The sequence below is a fragment of the Camelina sativa genome, chromosome 14, assembly GCF_000633955.1.
Source record: "Camelina sativa cultivar DH55 chromosome 14, Cs, whole genome shotgun sequence".
Lineage (NCBI taxonomy): Eukaryota > Viridiplantae > Streptophyta > Magnoliopsida > Brassicales > Brassicaceae > Camelina > Camelina sativa.
Window position 1 is genome coordinate 23,335,389 of NC_025698.1, and position 25,004 is coordinate 23,360,392.

General features: G+C 32.8%; 1 long non-coding RNA gene and 1 pseudogene across 1 annotated transcript; one reads left to right on the forward strand and one right to left on the reverse strand.

Annotated features, from left to right (window-relative positions):
* Positions 2,393-3,975, reverse strand: LOC109128722 (annotated as a pseudogene).
* Positions 20,570-21,183, forward strand: LOC104742250. Its single transcript, XR_760491.1, has 2 exons — positions 20,570-20,661; positions 20,753-21,183. It is a non-coding gene; the product is annotated as an uncharacterized LOC104742250 (long non-coding RNA).

Genomic DNA, 25,004 nt, shown 5'->3' on the forward strand with positions numbered 1-25,004 from the left:
GGATTTTCAAAAATACCTATTTTCCTATGTCACTTTTTAAAAATACCCTTTCATGTTGGTCATTTTCAAAAATACCCATTTTCTATGAATAAAATCACTAAATTCTAAACCCTAAACTCCAAATACTAAACCCTAACCCCTCAAAAATATATCCTAAATGTAAAATGAGAACCCAAACCTAAAACAAAAATTTAAAAATTAATTTAACATATGGAAATTATGTAAAAGAGGGTAAAAATGAAAATATTCAAAAAGAGGGTATTTTTGAAAAGGGGTATCCCAAAAAGGGTATTTTTAACAAATTCTCTTAAAATTACTACCTAATCTTTTTATTTTTTGAAAGTATATATTTATTTTTAAAAGTTACAATTTTAAATTTTTTAAACACATATTTTTTTTATACGTATTAAAATGAGAATTTGTTAGATATGCCTTTTTTGAGATACTTCTTTTCAAAAAGGGGATTTTTAAAAATACCTCTTTTTCTATGTCACTTTTTAAAAATACCCTTTAATGTTGTCTATTTTCAAAAATACATCTTTTCTATGTATAAAACAACTAAATTCTAAGCCTTAAACTCCAAATACTAAACCCTAACCCCTCAAAACTATATCCTGAATGTAAAATAGAGAACCCAAATCTAAAAAAAATTCTAAAAAATAATTTAACATAATGCAATTGTGTAAAAGAGGGTAAAAAGAAAAATGTTCAAAAAAATGGTATTTTTGAAAAGGGATAACACAAAAGGGGTATTGCTAATAAATTCTCTTTCAAAACTACTATTTTCTTGAACATTTTCATTTTTGCTTACTTTTACACAATTACAATATGTTAAATTAATTTTGAATTTTTTTTTTTGGGTTTGGATTCTCTATATTACATTTAGGGTATAGTTTTGAGGGAGTAGGATTTAGTGTTTGCTGTTAGGGTTTAGAATTTAATCATTTTTTTTGTCAACCATTGGGCCACAACAGGCTAGCCCATTAGCCAAATCCATACATTCGTAGGGAGCAGGACTCGATCCCTGGTGTGATGGTGCCTTGTGCATTAAGGACTTACCATTGACCATTGCACGAATTTAATCATTTTATACATAGAAAATAGTATTTTTGAAAATGGACAACATGAAAGGGTATTTTTGAAAAGTAATATTGGAAAAGAATCAAAATAAACTTTTTACATGTTTAAATTACATTATTCAAAAACAAACTTCTTATATACATATTTGAATTATGTTTCTATATTTTAAAAATGTTTAAATTTATATGTTTTTATAATTATATTTTTAAAATATACAACATTAATTTTCTTATATACATATAAGATTTAAATTTTAACGTATTATGAATTTTTAATTTTATGATTTTTTGTAATTTATTAAAAATTTACAAACGAATTTTGTTGTTTTTATACATATTAGAGTTATCTTTTTAAAAACTTGTAGAAAATAATTATTTTCTCATTATTATCTTTATACTTTTAAAAAAATTGTTAAAACTAAGTTTTTGTTTTCTACGTAACAAAATCTCTAATCGTTAAAATTGTACTAACTTTGAAAACCAAACTTTATATATATATCATTTACCTTATATTCTTGATAACGAATGAAATTGTTACCTAGGATACAAGATTGTTAATATATATATATATAAAGGCAACTAACATGTTTCAAGGATACCATGAAAAAATCATACATTTCAACCAGGAAAACAAAGAAGTAAAAAACATGTGTTGGTAATATGAATATCACTATTTGAAGTAGAAGAGTCAATATGGTTGGCTTCGATATTAACTCTAAGGAACAAAGAATTGTGTGTTAGTAAGTAATATAGTAAACAACGAATGATCTACCCAAACTTGAAGAGTCCACACAAACATTATGGTATCTTAGTTAAATGTTGTTAGAGATGACTTATTTAAAAGACTCCTTTTCTTTGGTTAAGTTTTTGGTGTTTGAGATTAAGATTTTAGTTTCTGTTTGTGTTGTTTAATTTCATTCGAGAGTGAGTCGCAAGACACAACTAAATGTGTTGCAGTGTCTTTTTGTTTTCTAATTTTTATATACATAAATATTTTTTTTTTCATGCTGTAAACAACAAGTTTCAGTTAAATAAAAAATTTTATTTAGTTAGTTCTTTGTCTTCCTTAAAATATGAGGAATCAATATTTTAACAGAGATCAATAGATTCTTTGTACGTAAAGAAAGGGGTTATAATCTTTTACCAAAAAAAAAAAAAGTTCATACTAATCGTTTTTCATCAAACAAATCGATGTTGCATTTCATCACAAGACACAGCAAACTCTACAACCACAGTTTTATATTCATTACCTCGTGGAGAGTATTATTAATTGATGATGTTGTGTATTCTTCTTAGTTCATCATGGAGGACAACTAGCCACGTCCCCGGTTACCGCGGCCACGATTTCCACGGCCACGATTTCCACGGCCACGGTTACCTTTTCCTCGAACATTAAAGGACTCTTGTACCTCTTTAGCTTTGATGGATGGCTGAACCGGTCTCTGACTTTCACGCAACAGTCTTTGCCCAGAGGGAGTCATATGATGCATCAATCCAGACTTACTGTCAGAGCCATCTGAATCAACTGACGCTCCATCTAAAAGAAGTGATTCTCCAACAGAAAAGGAGGAACCCAAACGGCTGAACCTGTTTTTAAGAACCCTATCTCCATCAGAATTGTATTCTTCGTCTGATGATTCTGATTCTACGAATTCTTCTATCTTCGGATAAATAGCTTCATAGAGTTTTGACTTGAGTAGCTTTGAATCATTAACATTAAGATCTTCTATATGGTCTGCATAGGCGTAGAGTCTACTACAATCCTTTACAAAGACGTCGTCTACAAAGACGTGGACTCTACTAGGATTGTCGATTGCTTCATGGTAATCTCCAAAACCTTGGATTTCAATACGCCGAAGAATGTTCCTTTCAGGATTGAAGTAGAAAACATAAAACGGTTGTTTAGATTTATAATCAGCCATCGAAAAAACGATTTCACCCGTAGCAGTCACCGCAACGATGGACACGTAGTGATCCAAGAACTTATCATCCCTCAAAGTGTAGGCATATTTTGACCATTCCTGTTTCTCGGCATCCTCTAGAACCCACAAACGCAACTCAACAACGTCATCAGCGTAGTCATCATAATAAACCAAACCTTAACTTTCCCATATAGTTAATCAATTCACAATGGCCTTCTGGGTAAATAAAGTCGAATTTCTCAGACCTAACATCAAAGCAAACTATCACAAATTCAAGTAACTCCTCAGACGTGTCACCTAAGTAATACAAAACCCCATTGATGCATATCCCTTCACTCACATTCTCATGTCTTATGGCACATTTTTTTATCCTTCTCCAACTCATTTCTCCAGTTCCTAGTGTCAGAATTTTATTGTGATCATGACAACATGGGTAAGACATGAACAATACCTTGTATTGCTTGTCAATGGGATCAAATCCCAAAAAGCTATATATACGTCCTTCTGTACCTATACAGATAACGTAAGGCTGCATACCTTCCGGTTTTAGGGTTAAACATCACAGACACTTCTTTGTAATAATCTTCTTCTCTGGTCCACATACCATAGAAATATATCAAACCACCGGCATAGCCACAAGAAAATTGTCGGTCTTCACGAGGACAGATCCGCTTATCGTCTTGAGGGAACTTCATATGAAATTCGGCTGTTACTTCAAGAGAAGACAATACAGAGTTCTCATATAAACTTTGATGGTGAGGCAACGAGAAGATGCTCCACAGACCATCTTTTTCAATGGCGAATATGAGACGCGGCTGAGCAGAGGATCAGGTCAGGAACAACTCTGTGAAATATGGACGAGAAAGCATTGATGCCCATTGCTTCGACACGCAATGAAGCCTCGCGATTGACTTTGCAGGCAATCTCAATAATATCTCGAGGACGAGATCAGTCGGGATGGAATCTGAAACCATGATTGCTTTGTTTTGCTGATCGAAAACACAAGAGATAGATATGTTAATTCTTATATGAAGAACTAGAGAAACCCTAGCTACTGATTAAAATAGAGAGACCATAACTGAAAATAAGTTTTCTTTCACCAAATAAACCTAGAGGATGAAGACTGAATTTTTTAAGACTATTTTAAAGTTAAAACTCACCGACGAAACGAACGGCGGGGGAAGATGTATATTGCTAACTTGGCGAGCTTAATATTTCACCTGAGTGTTTCGAATCTCTCAGGGTTTTATCACTCCCTAATTGATATATCGTGACAAGCGTAAGAAAAAAACTGTGGAAAGCGGCGGTGAAAATAAAAGTAAAATAGCGTGGTGTGTTTGAGGGATACAATATTAAGTTTAAGGTATGCACATAACAATAAAGTTATTTATAATCTAGTTTTATTAGAAGGAAAAATGGTTTTTTTATACCTGGACAATTACTACGTTGAATTGATACATCAGATTATTTGATTGTGCTTAAACATATATGTAGTTTTAAAATATTTAAATTTCATGCATGAACTTTTAATTTTATGCCTAAATATACAAAAATGTGTTTAATGAGTAACTCTGTTAGGACATCTTTAGTGGGAGTAACGGTGAATCGTTGCTCAAACAAATAAAAAAAATTATTTTTATTGCAGATTTTCTTTTTTATTTATTTTTATGAAAAAATTTTGGGTTCACCCTTAGGGGTGAACCACTCTTATTCACCCCCTTTTAATTTTTTTTTTCAAACATTTAATTAAAAATATAATTCCAAGATTGGTTGCCCAAAGCGGAGGATAAGAGTTTACAAATGAAATTTCAACAAACTGTCATGTCATATCATATTTATAAAATAAATCAAAATTAAAATTAAAAAAAAACAAAACAAGTTAAGGAAACCAATTCTGTAGATTTTTTATTAAGGAAATGATGTTGGTTTAGGTTTATAAAATAACGATTAGAGTTTAGATTTTACAATTAAACGAAATCATATGTCGGTTTGGGTTTATAAAAAAATGGTTAGGGTTTAGTTTTTACAATTAAACAAAATTATATGTCGTTTTCGGTTTACAAAAGAGTGGTTAGAGTTTAGGATATACATTTTACAATTAAATGAAATTATATGTCGGTTTGAGTTTACAAAAGAATGGTTAGAGTTTAGGGTTTAGATTTTACAATTAAACGAAATTATATATCGGTTTGGGTTTACAAAAGAGTGGTTAGAGTTTAGATTTTAAAATTAAGCAAAATTATATGTCGGTTTGGATTTACAAAAGAGTGGTTAGGGTTTAGATTTTAAAATTAAGCAAAATTATATGTTGGTTTGGGTTTACAAAAGAGTGGTTAGGGTTTAGATTTTAAAATTAAGCAAAATTATATGTCGGTTTGGGTTTATAAAATAGTGGTTAGGGTTTAGATTTTACAATTAAAGAAAATTATATTTTAATTTGGGTTTATAAAAAGAGTGATTTGGGTTTAGATGTTATAATTTAGACTATAATATAATGTTTAGAATTAATAATTTTAAAATTAATTAATATACAAAATTTGTTTATTTAATCAATAATTTGTTTCTTTAACTAAGAGAGGGTGAATAAGAAGAGTTCACCCCTAGGGGTGAATCCAAGAATTGTCCTATTTTTAATATCTGTTCTACTAAATAATTGACACCTGTGTTGTTTTGCTGAGAATCGTTTCTCAAGTTTCTTAAAGAGGAATCGTTTTTTTTTTTCTTCTCTCTTTTTTTTATTAATTTTAAATAAAAGTATTTGTATGAGCAACCTCAAATGGCTTGGTTTTAGTCTTTCCGTTACGTCACCATGACGTGGAATTGGATTATGTTGAACTTTCAATTTCAGTCAAACTTTTGAATAGATATATATATTCTGTTCACCTTCCACATTTGATTATATTTAAGTAGTGTAGTGGTAACATGTAAATTCTGCAACCAGCAGGATCTGTGTTCGAACCGATCCTACAACACTATTTTTTTTTTTTTTTTGGGGAAAACCTTCTGTTTTCTCTGTTTATATTTTGGCTAACATAAATGTTATTCGTGGAACTTTGATTTGGTTCCATCTTATGTTAATATACGATTTTGAACAACCAATCATGATTAATCACTTTATTATTTAACATTTTTGAAAAATATGATAATTTTTTTATCTTATTAAGATATTTTTTTAAGAAAGAAAAGTTTAATATATGTAAATAAACAAAATATGTACAACTTCCCATATCTGTTAGAAAAGTTTTGGAAAATGTTTCAGAACCATTATAAATAAGGATATGCTTCCAACTACGAATGAACATGAAAGTTTATTTAAATATTATAAATATCAAAACTTTTAAAAGTTTTTAGCTTTAAAAAGTTTTAAAATATCATAATTTTTAAATTTTAAAAAGTTTATAATATTATAGATTTTGAAACTCTTAATAGGTTCAGAGATTATATATAAATATTTAAACTTTATAAAATGTTTAAAAATATTATAAATACTTAAACTCCATAGAAATTTTAAAATACTATACATATTTAAACTCTATAAATATTTAAGTATCATTATTGGGTTGAGAAGTTTTGTGTATGTGTGGATCTAAAACTGAATATATGGGTGAAATTGTCAATCAATAACTAAGTACAAATGGTGGCTATGTTGGTTTTCATGAATTGCACAAATCTTACGAGAAAGTAGACTATGAGTTTGGTGTTGGAATTTGCTGAAAATAAAAAAAATAGGCATTCTCAAAAATACTCTTTTTTCCATGCTCCTTTTTAAAAATATCACTTCGTGTTGACAATTTTTAAAACTACCCATATTTATGTAGAAAATTACTAAATTACCCTTTTTTGAGTGATAGCGAGAATGTACAATTATCAGAATTTCCCGCCAAAAATTATTTTTTCCGCCAAAATCAAAACAACCATCAAAATCGAAAAAAAATTCCCGCCAAAAATTATTTTTTCTGCCAAAATCAAAAAAATTTCCCGCCAAAAAATGAAAAAAAAAATTGCAGCCAAAATTACGAAATTGGATTTTCCCACCAAAATTTTGAAATTTATACCTTATAAAAAACCTTTTAAAAGCTTGTAAACGCTTTTACAAAGTTTTTAAAAGGTTTTTAAAAGATTTCTAAATGTTTTTTAAAAGGTTTTTTAATAAGGTTTTTTATAAGGCTTTTAAAAGGTTTTTAAAACGTTCTAAAATCCTTTTAAAATACTTATAGAAACCTTGTAAACCTTTTAAAAGCCTTATAAAAACCATGTAAACCTTTTAAAAACCTTATAAAAGTCTTGTAAATTTTTTTTGGCGGCAAATTTTTTTGTCGAAATTTTTTGTCAATATTTTTTTTGATAAACATTCTTTTTTGTGGGAATTTTTTTTGAAAATTCTTTGGCGGGAAAATATGTCAGAAATTTTTTTTGCGGGAAAATTTAGTTTTTCATTTTATTGATTTAAAATTTTTTATGTAAGGGTAAAATGTCATTAAAAATTAAAGAAGGGTCAAAATGAAAATGGCAAAAAAGAGGTATTTTTGAAAAAGGGTATATCAAAAAAGATATTTCTAACAAATTCTCTGTAAAAAAAGTAATTTGTGTGGCACTTTAAAACCAAAGGGACTTGAATGATTATCCAGTGGAAGAAAGCGAGGAGATAAACAAGGAAGAGGAAAAATAAGAGTATAACGGTAGATGGTGAAAGTAACAATGACAACTACCATGCAAAATTGATAATAAAGATGAAAAAAAATAATATGAAGAGTAAATAAAAAACATGAAGACAAATTGAATATGAGAAAACAAAATTGGTTCATGATTCTTTTGATCATATTTGATTTTTAAATACAATTGATTTTTATATATATTTAAATTATGTATTTGAAATAAAATTATTGCATTAATTGCGTTAATAGTAATTTAAAGTTTTATAAGATAATATTTCATAACTATCATTGATTCTTGGTTTAAAGAAGTTTTAATATGTGTACATCTAAAACCAAGTCTATAGGTAAAAGTATCGAGATCTAAAACCAAGTATATATGTAAAAGTATCAATCGATACTTAGTACCTGTGTGGCTATGTTGGTTTTCATGAATTGCAAAAATCTTATGAGAATAAGGCAATAATTTTGGTTTTAGAGTTTTGCTGAGAAGAAGTTGTGTTTACTTTAAAACAAAAAAGTTTTGAATGATTATTCAGTGGATGGAAGCGGGAAAGAGGAAGAATAAGAGTATAACGAAGATGACAAGAAAGATTATGCAGATTAAATGAAAAAACGAGAAGACATAAGTAGTGACGTTCAATTGAATATTGGAAAGTAAAATTGGTTCTAGATTCTTTTGATCATATTTGATTCTTAAACACAACAGATTTTCATATTTATTTAATTGGGTACTTGAAATAAAATTATTGCCTTAATAGTAATTTAATGTTTTTAAAAAATAATATTTCATAACTATCTTTAATTCTATATAATTTTATCTAAATATGTCAAATAAATCCACGCGTAGCGTGGTTTAAAACCTAGTATTATCTAAATAATGAAAGCAATTGCAAAACCTATTGTAGTTTAATAAATAAAAAAACATAAATATGAATTTTAAATTCATAAATCCTAACTAAATACTTTTTTAATTATAAACTCTAAACTCTGACCATTCTTTTATAAACCCAAACCGAAATATAATTTTGCTTAACTAAAAAATCTAAACCCAAACCACTCTTTGTAAACTGAAATGACCCGACCCAATAACTAGCTAGTATAATATAAACTGAAACGATCCGACACTTTTTGTTTGTTTTAATATAATAAATAACTAGTGATTCATATTCACTAACATCCTGACAACATTCAAAACAAACAGCAGAAATAACCAACAATTAACCATCAATTAACCAACAATAATCCAATAAACTAAATAATCAATATTAAATCATCCAACAAATCCTAATTCGACAATTCTGAAGCAAACATCATGAATCAAATAATCAGCAACCTAGGCAATTGTTCTACACAATAATGTTCCATTCTAGCAACCTGACAGCAGCATAGAACACACAACTCATTCCCTTGATTACACGATCACATTTTTTTTAACTGCATCACAAACAACAATTGAGACGCATGAGTATTTTCACAAATACTTAATGAGGAAATCCTCCCATCTAATGGTCTATACACATAAGCAATTGGGAATTCAATGTTCAACACACAACAAACAACACAACCAAACCAGGAAAGCAAGTATCAGCCGCCTGCTGAGAGGTTTGTGTTGCCCGACACACTCCTCGTTTCGATCAACACTGGCAAGGATGGTGTCAACCAATACATTCCTTGTGTCGTTCGACACATGCTCGACATTTCCCAAAAAACCTAATTTCATCGACCGACACCTCCACATGCTTCGATTGATGCTCGTTAGATTTCTCGTGCCGTCCACGAATTTGTGTCGACCGACACACTCTTCGTGTCGATCAACACATATGCTAGCATCATTTTCCTGCAAACTCCAACGCAGATCTCCGACTCCCAACGCCTTCAATGTGGTCGAGGCTCACCCAGAAGCCGCAAAATATAATTGGGAACACGAAAACAACACAAGCAAGCAAGGAAATTAATCAATCACACTTAGAACACAAAAGACAAAGGATTCTTCTCAAGCTTAGATCAGCCATGGTCATGCACTCACCTCTTTAGCAGGAAGTTTCTAACCAAGAACCGACAAATACAACCTCCTAGCTTCTATCACGTTCGTATCCCCAGATTCCACTCCACAAGAACAGATCTCTCAAACAAAGCCAAAAACTCTCCAAAAGCTCCTTAGACACTTTTTCTCTCTTCTTTTTCTCTCTGGAACGACAACTGAGCGGCTGTGTAAACCCTCAACTCGAATTCCAGCTTACATACCTCAGTTTAAGTTTTTTCTTAAACCAAATCAGTTCAATTCGACGTTTTAAAACAAACCAATCGAACTAAAAAATGTTAGTGTCGATTGACACACATCCGTAAACCGTCTAATTTGGTTCGCCGATGTTACATAAACCCAAACCGACATATAATTTCTTTTAATTGTAAAATCTAAACCCTAACCACTCTTTTATAAACCCAAACCGAAATATAATTTCTTTTAGTTGTAAAATCTAAACTCAAAACTACTCATTTGTAAACCCAAACTGATATATAATTTCCTTTAATTGTAAAATGTAAACTCTTAATATTCTTTTGTAAACTTAAACCGACATATAATTTTATTTACTTATAAAATCTAAAATTTAATCACTTTTTAAAAAAACTACCACCGGCCTAGCCACCAAGCCCTCCTAGATCAGTCTGCAACTCTGCCACCTGCTCCATGCTCTAGGCTACAGTCTCACTGGCCTTGGGAACCTGTCTCTAACTGAAACGACCCGATCTATTTTTTTGTTTATAATTTTATAATTATCTAGTAGTCTAATACTCACTGACAACTTAACAATATTCAAATCAAACAGTAAAAATAAAAAACATTTAACCAATAAATTAAATAACCAATCACAAATAGAACAATAACACCTATCCAACAACGCCAATAACATAAACCAATTCATAGAACAATGAACCAACAACCAAAAGAACAGTTCTAGACCACATCATTCCATACTAGCAACCTAACAGCAGCATAGAACAAAATAGTTGAGCCTCTAGAACATCCTTTTTTTATCGTCTTTATTACACGATAACACTTTGTCTTTACCTACATCACAAACAACAATTGAGATGCGTGAATATTATCAAAAATACTTTGTGAGGTGATCCTCACATCTTCTGGGCTATATACACAAGTGAATAGACAAAAAAAACAGTACATAAAAGCAGGAAACCAAAAAACTTTGAACACACGCGACGATTCTTCGCACTTGCGTCGACCGATTCACTCCTTGCATCGACCAATGAAATTTCTCGCATCTCGGTCAAATCCCTAACTGCGTCGACCGATACACTCATTGCATCGATCGATGCAGTCGTGCGAAGCATCGATGAACGCGATCTCCTCTGTCTCATCTCAGCTCCATGATGCCAAATCCGACCTCCACAGGCCACAACCACCATGAAAACCACGAAAACACAAGCAAACATGCATCAATCACCCTAAACACACACAAAACACACATCTAAACGCTTAGATAAGCCATGGTCACGCACTCATCTTTGAGAAAGAAGAAACTGATTCTAAACCCATGAAAATAGACACCTAGCAAGCTCCCCTCACATCCTCAGCCTTCGATCTCCACTCCCACGGACAGATCTCACAAGAAACAGCTTAGAGCTCCACAAGAACGTTCACTTGAACACTCTGGAAGTTTTCTCTCTTTTTTAGACCAAACAAGTGACCAAACTCGGCCAAGGCCATCGAAATAACCTTTTATACTCGACCCCTAGGGTTTCCAAAACCCAAAACGCAACAACACGTGCGTTTAACTTAAGTTGTCCCACAAACATGTACCTTACGTCGATCGATGCACATCACAAACTGGGATTTTGATTCACGAGTGTTACATCGACCACGACCATGACCACACCCACGACCTGTAACACGACCAGCAACTCCAACACCTCTAACCATCTGCACTACCAAGAACAGAAGGCTAAGAACCAAAAGCAATTCAAACAACACAAGGAACACAACTTACAGTGGAATCACATCAAAGTATCGAAGATGATGTTCTAGGACCCCATGACACACACAATTTACTAACCCACACAATCAATCAATCATGAAACCCAAACATCGACGCACAAAGCACACAAACGAACCCGTACCTAAACCTGTACGGGCTCTGATACCAAATTGATACAACTTGACCCATTTTAAAAAAACAATATTACTAGTGATCTCATACTCACTAACAACTAACTTCATTCAAACAACAACTGATAAGATAAACCAATACCATTAATCCAATAACCAATAATCAAATAAATAAATAAACAATATTGTCAATAACATAACGTAAACAAAGTCATAAAACAATGAACCAACATCCTAGCACCATTCTAGTGACTCAACTCTAACAACCTAACAGAATCCAGACAAAAACCAAACGAGCCATTAGAACATCCTCCTTTTCACTTCCTTGATTCTACAGTCACACTTTGTCTTTATCTGTCCTACAAACAACAATTGAGATGTATGGGTATTATCACAAATAACCAGTGAAACAATCCTCTCATCTAATGGGCTATACACACAATCAGTAAGATCTACACATCCGTCAAACAATAATCATAAATAAAACCAGGAAGAGAACAAGCATTCAACCACATGCTGAGTGTTGGTTTCAAGCGACACTGCTTAGCTGGTGTCAACTGACACTCTCTTGGTGTTCACGTCACCCCACCTCGATAACCCGAAAATCCTAGCTGGTGTTGACCGACAGTCACCAAATCACTCACCCCATCATGCATTGCTGTTGACGACATCCTCCTGGTAGGCCTGGAATAAAAATCTGGTAAACGCAGATATCCATCGGATACGGATAATAATAAAAAATGTGATCGGTTGTCCAAATCTGATAATAATATCCAATGTTTTATAATATGACTTATTGGGCTATACATAAACCCAAAAATGTGTTAATTCTTGGCCCAACTAAAAAAGCCCTAATCCCCAAACCTTGTCTTCATCGACTCCTCTTTCCGACAGCCACGAAAAAGATCAACTCCACCAAAGCATCATCAAATCGTCTTCAGCCACCATCTCGTCCTCCCCTCTCCTTCCCCTCGGAGCCACTAGAATTACCTTTTCATGGTAGATCTGGGTTGTTTCCAGTAATTAATCATGGTGGATTCCCTCAGTTTGTAGCTGACGCTGTTCAAAGCTCGTCCAACGGTTGTTTGATAGTGGTCAGTGATTGGATATCTGGGGGAGACATGGATTTTTAATCGGTATCCAAACTTCGGATATAAAAATTACAAATCCTTCGAAACCGGATTCAGATCCGGATAACCTAAAAACCTTTAGATATCCAATCCATTATAGAGCTACCTCCTGGTGTCGATCGACACCGACCTTGCAGCATTGCTCTCCTCGACGCTGAAGGTTTTCTCTTCGCCTTCCACCGCCTCCAATGCGGCCAAGACTCTCCTAGAGGCCATCACAAACAATAGTAACAACGAATCACACAAAACAAACATGAAAAAAAATCACACAAGTCACATATTTACATAAACAAAGACCATAGTCACATATTGAATCTATTTTTAAAATGGTAAAAGATTTGGGAATAATAAGAAATTATATCAAATATTATTTTTAAAGAGTAAAACAATATAAGAACGTTCCTCCTCGTTTTTTCCTTAGCAGACATCATCAATTAGAGCAGAAACTTATTTGTCGAAGTCATTTTATGCATTTAGGTCATGTTCGTTTCGTGATCTAGATGCAAAATCTGGATTTTGTATCTGGACGCAGTATCTGGACGCAACATCTAGATACCGTTCGTTTGTGATTTTGGTTTATTCATCCAGAAATTGTATCTGGATGCAGCTATGTTTGTTTTGTTATTTGGTATATGCATCTAGATACAAAAAATGAAAAATGACCTAAAAGCCCTTTATTTTGTGTTGAAGATGTTAGTGGTTTTGGTTATTGATTAGTAATGTAAAGAATTTTCTTTAAACATTTAAAAATGAAATCATCTTTTATAATTTAAAAATATATTCTTATTTCTTTATATTATATAATTTAAAATTATTTTTATCTAACATTTCTAAAATTATGTCAATTAGTATCACTCAACATTTTTAAATAACATAAAAAATAACTTGTTAAGCATATAACACAAAAAATATGATCCTTACACAAAAAAATAACACAAAAAATAACTTCTTTAACTTATGATCCAACAAAACCTTATTACAATCAACATTTTGGTAATCTTATAGTAATCCTTCAGAACAATCATAATTTTGAAGGATTAACTAGGATCCTCTTTGGCTAGAAACAATTACACATATCAAAGACCTGAATAATGAAATGGGATACCACAAGAACACACAACGATCAATCACGGTTTACAGACGCCTCCTAGATAGTCTCTTGCCTCTAGTCTTCCTTCTTGAGACAAGAGTGCCATGGTTCCCCTGCAACAATCAGTAACTCATCATAAGCCATCATAACCGTCTAGAGAAACATTAAAATCAAGCCACCATAATCATTAATATATCATCTTCGTCATCATCACTATACTAAAGCCAAATCTCAAAACTCAATCGTGTTGGCTACAATCAAAACCAAACAAGAATCACAACCAAAACCTCTCCAATACCATAGTCTTTTGTGAAACTGTTGTGATACATCAAAACAGAGTGCAATAAGCAAACCGAACATAAACAAGCCATAAACTGTAACAACATAGCAACATCTATGAAATGGGCACCAAAAGCAAACAATGATTTAACTAGTTATAACACCAGTGTCGTACCGTAGTATTTTGTGAAACTGTTGTGATGCTAATACGGAAGTTGACGTCCTCTTCCTATCTTTTCAGTTATAACATCACGGAGAGTCTCCATTGCTCTATCACCAGTTGGAATGTATGGAGTATGTTCAATGTTACCTTCTTCTTCATTTTCTACAGCTTGGTCACCATGATTCTCATAATAATCTACCATCTCCCAATAAGCAAAGTCACGGTCTTCAAAGTGTGAATCTCGAATAAAGTTGTGAAGTGCCATAGTTGCTGTCACAATCTTTATCCACTTTTTCAGCTCATACTTAGGATGTTTCCTATCTAAAATCCTCCACTTTGCTTTCCAAACACCAAATGTTCTCTCTATCATAGAACGCAAACTAGAATATCTACGGTTAAACAACTCTCTAGTGCTAGTAGGTGGTCCTCCCCTTGCAAAAGATCAAGATGATACCTAGCTTTACGATGAGGCCCTAGATAACCGGTTCTAGTTGGGTAACCTGAGTCTACTAGATAGTACTTGCCATTTGGTGGATGAGGGAAGGAAGGTTCATGAGTAGCACAATGTGTTAAAACCTTAGTGTCATGTGCTCTACCAGGAACTCCAACATAAGCAAATATAAATCTCATGCTAAAGTTACAGATCGCTAGAACATTCATTGTTGGTTCAGATTTTCTACCTCTATATGCTTCCGCACTATTAGATGGAGGGCGAACAGATATATGAGTGTCATCCAAAGCACCAATGCAGTTTTCAAAAAAAGGCCAATACCTACTATCTTTTACTAGTTTAGGACTAGGTTTTGCAAACTCACCTCTGGATGGCTTCACTATATCTGCTGCAAGCTTCAACAGAACCGCTAAAACATCATCTAGCTTTCTTTTTACTGTATCCAAAGAATGCTGATATCGTTCAGCTAAGACCCGGACTGTTACATCTTGTGCCACCATTTCAATAAACATTGCTACACTCTCTTCAAGATAGACATGGCATGATTCTTCAAGTTTATATTTCTGTGATAGCACCTGACATAAACTCAGAAATGTACCTTGATTCATTCGGAGGATATCAAAACTCTGTTTCTCAGACTCATGCATAAACCGTTGCACCCGACGCCAACCTCCACCTCGATCTGTCCTTTGCATCTCTCTATTAGTATTAACTCCATAAACTTCTTGTATTGCAGAATACATATGTTCTTCTTCCTCTAATATCAAGTCGATGTCATCATCCTCAAATGATGGTCTAAATGTATCCTGCAATAAAAGCAAAAGAAACTGATGGTTGATAACAAAACAAACAAAGTTCTGATCAAAGTTCTGATCAAGCCAACCGAAGAAGAGAATTCATACTAAACAACCAGAGATAGAGAGAACAACGAGCCAAACGAGAGAAGAAGAGAATGAGCATATAAGTAATAAGAAGTAGAGAGAAGTGAACAAGAACACTTATTTCATCATTATCGATAAAAGACAGATTATGTTCTTATCAAAGTCATACACACCAAACTACAGATTCTCTACACACTAAACTAAAAAAAAAAAAACTACAGATTATGTTTCACCAGCCTCTGCTTTCACCAGTCTCAAACTCCAAGTAAAGAACTTTGTTCTCATCATCTTCAAAGCTTATGAACGTTTGACGGTTGGTAGCGTCTTCCTTGAGATGTTTCATAGCTGCTTTGAACAATGGAGACCACATTCTTATACTAGACAGAGAATTTAAAACCCTCATAGCCCTAAGCTGACTACAACTAAAGTCAGGGTGACTCTCCATGAGTTGATTCTTGTAGGTAAGTATCTCATCACGTGATTGAATACTATCCCTTATCACATCTGCCACTGCTTGTCTTTCCACAGCTTGTCCTGCACGTCTTTTTCGAGGATACTTTGGTACATTGGAAGCTGCAGGAGCATTGGAAGCTGCAGGAGCATTGGAAGCTGCAGGAGCATTGGAAGCTGCGGGAGCATCATGTTCTTGTCTTGATTCAGCAGCCTCATCGTCATCTAACATCATGTTGTTGTCTAAATGGTTTTCACCCTGTTGAGCACTCCAACCCTCAGCTCCAGTTATATGAACTGACCCAAACATTTTTTCCATTAAATCAGTGTTTGGTACTGGTTTATCCTTTATCTTTCTAGCTCCAGGCCACTCCTAAAATAAAAATTATACTTAAGTTTCATCATCCTCCGAAGATAAACTAGAGACCACAAAAGAAGAACTAGAGACCACAGAAGAAGAAAAAAAAATACTAAAGAGGAAGCTATATACCTTACAACGCTCATCCCACCAATCATCACTCATGTCTATGGACCCATTGGGATAATAGCTCATTCCAGTTCTATTATGAGTCAATTTCCTGAAAGTTGTGTATTGCTTCTTACACGTATTAAACTTGCTCCTAAATTTTTTCCAATTATGCTTCTCACCAAATGCATCATAGAACTTGGATGTAATCGTTTGTTTCCTAGCTTCATTCACTATGTGGTTTCTTATATTTCCTTTTAGATTCTCTTCAAGTCGAATTTCAAGATAAAAACGGCTTTGTTCATCACTCCATATTAGATTCTAAACCACAAATCAATCACAAATTACAAACCCATCACAAGATACATAAGGCAAAGGCTAAACATAGATAGAGTATAAACACATAAAGCAATCACAAATCAGAAACAAATCACAAACCCATCACAAGATACATAAGGCAAAGGCTAAACATAGTAGAGTATAAACACATAAAGCAATCACAAATCACAAAGACCATACTAACTACAACTGAAGACACATAAATCGGATCACAAATCACAAACATAAGTTGCAGAGAAGTAGAAGAGGATACTTACATCACTGCCTGGTACAGATGTCATCGTTTACTCTTTGATTGCACAATCTGCATTTGAAATAAGTAAAGTCACAAATCTCATTCATAGATAGCAAATCTCTTAAGAGAACAAGCTAAATCTCTTAAGAACACAAGCTAAATTCATTGTTTCATAAACACCCAAATGGAAAATATCATAGATAACACATCTCTTCAAAACCTCTAAGCTAAATCTCATGGTTTCATAAACACCCAAATGGAAAAAATCAGAGATAGCAAAATTCATAAGAACAAGAGCTCTATCTCATGGTTTCATAAACACCCAAGTGGAAAAAATCAACAGTTTGCTTCTGCTGCAACACGAATTGAAAAAAAAAATCAAACCATCAACAACAAAAGACTTACGAGTTCTGTGAGCTGGAGAATCGGAACCAGAGCTGCGAGCTTCTTCTATGGTGGAGAATCGAAACGAAGCTGCAAGCAATGGATTCGAGCAATGGTGGAGCTTCTACAATGGAGTCGAGGTCTTGTGGTTGGAGAACGAAGCAGAGCTCCTACGATGGAGTCGAGCTTCGAGATTTAGGGTTTGTAAATGTTAGAATTTAGGGGAATTAAAATTAGGGGTATTTTAGTCATTTATAATGTTTGGATGAGTTTACTGTAGCCAAACTCTCACAAAAATCTCATCCAGAATTTCAAATTTTTTTGGATGAGTTTTTAAAACGAATCCAGATATTGCATTCAGTTCATTTCTTAATTATGACTAAACAAACAATAACCTGTATCTGCATCTAGATACTGCATCTAACACACCAAACGAACAGCACCTTACTAAATTGCCATTCTCTTGCTCCAAGACATAGGCTTTGATTGGAAATACCACATAGTTGGATAATGGCAGAATATAAAATTAAGCTGTAGAAAATATTTTGCAAGATTAGTAAGAGCAGAATTAAAAAGCGCATAATGAATTATTGTGATGATTGGATAGTTAAATTTTGCCGAATAGAGGATTTTAATTTCCTATATAACTATAATTAAGATTACTAATTTCATATATATATATATATATATATATTTATAAAAATGTATTTTAAATGTTTCTTTACACATTATAAAAAATATCACATATTATCATAGAAATGAAACATTTTAAATATTATTAGAAATTGATATATTTATCAGTAACTTGTTGTTATTGACATGCAATAAATTTTTTGGTTGCTTACTAGTTATTCTTGTCGTTGACATGTAAAGGATTTCAATTGTTGATACTAGGATTTTTGTGTGTCTATCCTAGCAGGTTTAATTAACCTTATGCAGTTGTAATACTTAATGTGTTAATCCAGTTGAGAAACTTTATTAACAATTGAGATGCAATCAAAGTATCACAAGTTAAGCCAATCCAGAGAGAGTGTTTTTATCTAACAATCCTAGGATGATTAGAATGCAAAAAGAAAATGAGCTACAGGACTAGAAACGAGAATGAATGACAAGAAGCGAAAATGAATGAAAACAGAAACGAGTCCAAGTATGAACTAAACAACAAAAATCGAAACAGTTTCAGGAATGCAATAAAAATCAGAAAGAAAGAAGTCCTAAGGATGGGGGTAATTGATGTCGGTGGAGTATCCTAGTCTATAGAGTGTTTAACATGCCACAAGCAAAGTATCCCTAAACAATGAACATCACTTCTTAGCTAATCCAATCTCTTGACATAAGCTACTCAAACTCAACCACTTCCAAACCTAGCTCTTGCTAGAGAAACATGATCAAGCATGGCATGAAAAACAAGTTCATTCACGTCAACAAACATCCTAGACAACTAATCTCTTAGGCTAGGAACGTAAGTCTCTGGCACTAGTTGGTCAGACATTTCATCAAACATCTTTTGGGTGTGGAAATGTCTAAGACCTAGTTCCAGTTGATCAGAGAGAAACTAGTATTTGTAACTCTAGTCCATAAGGGATCATACAAATCAAGCTTAAACACCCTACATCCTAAGATCCTCCACCTAATATATCCCATCCTCAAGAACTACTACACTACTCAGATCCGAAAATCATCATCAAGGATACGAATTCGGAAAACATTGAATCAAGCATAGTAAGATAGATAAAATGAGATTAACAACCTTGCGGAAAAAATCAAATGCAAAAACTCAGTAAACTCAAAGATATCGGATTACAAAGTCTAAGAACGTTTTTGGTGGCTAGGTAAAACCTTAAAAATAAGAACGAGATAAAAAGGTGTCTTCAGCCAAGACTTTATTTATAGTAAAAACATGTAAATCCCTAAAACTTAAAACGACAAGGTGAAGAGTCGGTTTGGGAATCTCCTGAAGCGTGTAAGACGGAACATCTTCCTGACATGTGTGAACGAGTCGGTGTGCGTCCAGTGGCTCGACCCAGATGGTTCGAGTGAGGTCGAATGATGCGTGGTGAGGCTGTCTCGAGCAAGGTCGACTGGGTGGAGTAGAGGGGTGTTGGCTCGAACCAGAGTGGTGTTGGCTCGATCCAGAGTGGTTTTGGCTCGAGCTGGGTGTATACGCATCCACTAAAACGATGATAACTCTTGAACCGCACCTCCGATTGGCTTGAAATAAATGGCGTTGGAAAGATGACTCAATTCCCTACAACTTTTATGAAGATGTCGAAAGCTAAATCCCACTCGAGTAGAACAGCTCGAACGGGGTGACTCGATCGAGCGGATGAGACTGGCTCGAGAGAGGGGCTCGATCGGGGTTGTGAGATTGGTTCGAGAGACGGTTCCGGGAGTGTTGTGCAGCGGATGGGTTGAGTGAAATACTCCGAAATGCACAATGTATGCAAGGATGATGCAAGAACTACCTAGACATGCAAAGTGTATAGAAAGAACTAGAAAATGATGCAAAACAATGAGTTATCCTAGCTAAATGCATGATAAATATATGCTAGGGAGAGACAAAATATAGACATATATCAATTGTGTTGGCATTAATTTCCCAACAGTTTAATTCAAGTAGTTGATAGTTTAATATGTGAAATTTTTAAAAAAATGGTTTAGGTAAAAAAAACTGATAAAACTCATTTATTTGCAAAATCAATCTTTATGTTATTTTGTTAAGAAAAAACGCAAGTTTGAGTTTTTACGTTTTTACGTTTTCTAAAAAATTTTGGTAAAGAATCATGAATGATAAAAAAAACTTGCATAGTCGCATTACAAAACGCCATTAGGCGATTATGCAAGTTACCATCAAAGTCATAATATTTAAGCATCAAACCACCATGTGAAGATATCAAAACATCTTTATAAACTCTAAATCATAAACTCATCCTCATATTAAAAACGTTAACGCAAAAACATGGCGGCATCAAGAACAACAATGATCATCATTTTTGTTCTCTGTCTCTCATGTTAGCTTATATATATATATCTGAACTTTTGATTAGTCGATCTATAAAACCGAATCAAATATTAAATATGGTATGTGTTTGCAATTAATAGGTACATTGTTGGTGAATATCTTTGGAGTACAAACCAATGATGCATCATGCAAGACAACAGAAGAGTGTGTGGTGCGATGTTCCGATGAAGGTGCAAAATGTATAAGTCACGGGGAGTGCCATTGTGATCCCCTAAAAGTAAATATCTTTGGAGTACACTTCAATGATGCATCATGTCTGACAACAAACGAGTGTGTGGTGCGATGTTCCGATGAAAATGCGAAATGTATAAGGACTCACGGAGAGTGCCAGTGTCCGCTCTGAAAATTCGAGATTGAGGCGACCAATAAGCTATGCAAGAAAGATAGTGATTGTCCAGCTAAGCATCAATGTCCTAAAGATTATTATTATGCCTGGGTTACTGGAGAATGTACTTGTATCGTTGTTTGAGAAAACATTACTTAATTATCATTTAAATATGAAATTCTACTAGTCATTACTCAATTATCATTTAAAATCTGACCGGAACCGACCCAAAATAAAAAGAGAATTGAGCAGAACATAAAGCCGATAAAATAACATATCCAATTACTAGACTCGAAAACCAAAACCGATCCTGAACCAGAACCAAAAGCTGAATGGGTACCTGAAATACCCAAAATATAATAATATATCAAAAATATAATATTTTTTTATAACAAAATATAAGATTATCTCGAAAGAGCCAATTGGAGGGTGGGGAATCTTTACATAAGTAACAGAATGCGGTTGAGTAACAACATGCAATTGATCTGCAAGCACATTTGCATTCCTAGAGATTAGGGACAAAGAGAAGCTTGAAAATTCTTCCATGTCCACCTTGATGTCTTCGAGATAAGCTGAAAAGACTAGCTAATCAGACGGGAAATATACCATATTCACCAAATCTAAATAGTATGTGTAGAAATCTATATCCATGTAGACATGGCATAGCCCAAAAAAAGCTTTCACTTCAGCATGAAGTGGAGAAAGTCTACGCCGGAACTTGGAAGCTCCCATAATCTGCATTATATACACTCAACCAAAGATAATCTCACATATGTTTTATCTTTATATTTTTGTATACACTCAACCAACGAAAAAATTTACTTCCTCTGTTACAAAGAGTATCACATTCACGCAAATTAAGAAAACATTAAAATTTATATATATATACACTTACTTAATAAGTGGTTAATGAGTTAATTTAATTCTAGATTAAAAGTAAAATTAAAATTTTTAGTGTAAAAAATGCATTGAAAATGTATAATGACATTCTTTGTAAAAGAGAGGAAATATTATTTATTAACAAACGGTAAATATAATGTGTGAGACCGTCTTATATAGTTAAATCACATACTCCATTTGTTTCTTGTTAATCCATTTTCTAAAAAAGTTGTTTCAAAAAGATGTATTTTTTAATTTCACTATGTATTTTTTAATAGTTATGGATGATGAATTGTAAATCTCAACGAAAAATAACTACGAACTATTGGGTTAGAGTTGTAGAAAAATATAAATCACAAAAAATTAATGCATTTATAATAAACTTTTGATGTGTGTTTCTTAATATATATTGAAAGTTTAAAATGAATTAATTAGTAACAGAGGGAGTATAATAACAAAATAAAGAGAGTATGTTTTTCCATCATTTTACGTTATGAGTTTTCTTTAGCGAAATGCAATTTATAAGCTACAATATATTTTTCTTAACATGAAAAATAACATCGGACAATACTTTAATTCACTGTATTATGTTAGAAAAAACTGATTTTAGGGAATCGTTCTCTCCGTTATTCTATATTACATATGATATAATATCTATCTTAACATTTTTAAAGTACATTTTTGTATCATCACTCTATCTTTATATCCAAACAAGACTCAACTAAATTCTCTTCAATCCTTACAACCAAACACAATCATTTCCTTATTTGATAATATTAATTTCCTAAAATATATCTATCTAATTTAAATCAATATATTAGATTAAAATATAATTCTCCTTTCATTTTTACTCAATCTTATATTTAATTATTTTAATTACTATTTAATATATAAAGTTAATAAAATTTTAGATTTTTTAGTATATAATGTGATTAGAATTTTTATAAACGGATATATATTAAAAATTGTCTTAGGATATTTGTAACTAAACAAGTATATTCGGATATAGATTATTTCACATTTGAGTTATTTTAATATATAATGAATATCTATCTTAACCTTTTTATTAATTACTGTGAGAACACATATATAACAATGTAACATTTATACTAAAACTCAAAGAAACTTGATCAATTTATAATATATTCAAAAGTTTTTCTAAAAAAATTGTATGTGGTGTACTATGGAGTCAAACCTAGTATATATACACTGGTACAACATTAGAGTTTTAGATCTTACACCAAGTATACTAATAAGCTAATAATGGGTATCTATACAATAATATAATAATTTTAAGATATTCCTCTTTTATTCAATTCAGTTCATCTACTGTTTAATTTCGCTTACCAACGTATTCGAGGTTTTTTTATTTTCTTTAGAACACGCACGATGTTATGTCTTCCACATTTAGGCACTAAGTCTAACCAACAGGGAGAAAAAAAATAATTAGTTTACCCATTTAGCAGTTTTCAATATGTTTGTAGATGTAAAAACAAATGTAAATGGTTCTCCGTCTATGATTTTCAAAGGGAAAAATGTAAAACAAAAATCCCAAATTATTTTTGTTTGAACGTTTAATACCTAATTATTTTAGATTAGAATAAAAATATACTGTATAATTAAAACGTGTTGTTTAAAACCTAAAATAATAAATGTTGTTATTTTCATACTTATAATTTTTCAACAAAATTAAAATTCCAATTTTACTCTGATTATATAATTAATTATTAATTTTTAATTTAAAATTTTCGGTTTTTTATTAACTATATCAAACCGGGATTAATCCTAGTTATCTATTTATTTCTTTCTTTTTCGTCTCCCTTTTGAACAAAATCTCTAAAGAGATCGAAGAAGAAAGAGATTTTGTTGTTTCGAGATTTTACCTCAGTCCCAATAGCGTCAAACACCATCAACGATAATTTCCAGCACATACCATGGCAAAAAAACGGACCGCTTCCGCCGCGGCGACAAGGAAGAAACCCGCCGCCTCCGTCTCGTAACCAACCACAGCAGCAGACGCCGCAGGAGAAGAGGAAACCGGTGTTCGTGAAGGTGGATCAGCTAAAACCAAGAACAAGTGGCCACACTTTGACTGTCATAAGCCTGGTGGTGCTTCTTCCTCTCATCTCCGACCTGCCCAGATCTCTAAGTGTCTCGTTGGTGATGAGACTGCTTCTATCCTCTTCACAGCTCGCAACTATCAAGGTGACTTCACCCGATTTCATATCTTGCAATTTTGCTTTTTAGTTTTTTTAATTTTTGGTTATTTATGTTTTTCTTTTTGAATTACCTTTTGATCTCTTTAGAAAATTTGTAGAAACAGGAGGATATCCTCGATGAAGAAGAAGAGGGAAAGAAATAGATAACCGATGTTAATTTCGGTTTGATATGATTAATAGAAAATCCAGAGTTTTATATTAAAAATTTAATAATTAATTAGATAATCGGAATAAAATTAGAATTTTGATTTTTTTAAATAATTGTGAATATGAAAATAATATGTTTTAATTATTGGTGTATTTTTATTTAAATCTAAAATAATTGGATATTAAAATGAAAGACATTTAATTATATTAAAAAATTATGAGCGAAGAAGACAAAGAAAGATATAAGTAAAGTTACATGAAAAATGATTTGCTTCTTTCCAGAATATTTTCTTTGGTTTATACATTGAAATAATTGCACACAGACTCGCATATCTTTCTTTACCCCTCCCTAAACGACTCAACATTTTCAACAGAAGTAATAAAGCTACCGTCTCTCGTAGTTAGTTCTACTCATTTTGAAAGACAAAAAGCAGAGTGACCACAAATGAAGAGAGAAAGAAAAAATGGAAAGAACTTATGAATTACCTCTACTTTGAAACAAGTTTGATGTCTGGATTACATTGAACCCAAGTTGTCGTGAAGTGGGAGCCATATCAAAGAATAAAAATAAACTGCTTTTGGAGTCTGCTGGAGAATGGTAAGAATGGTGGTGGTTGATCAAGGAACTTATATCTCTGGGTGACAAATTACGACCAGATGATTCCTCGAACCGCTCCAATATACTCACAATACTGTTTTGTTAGTTGCTTTGCCAATAAATTGTAGATTGCTGGCTAGTCGCTCTCACTACTATGTCTATCT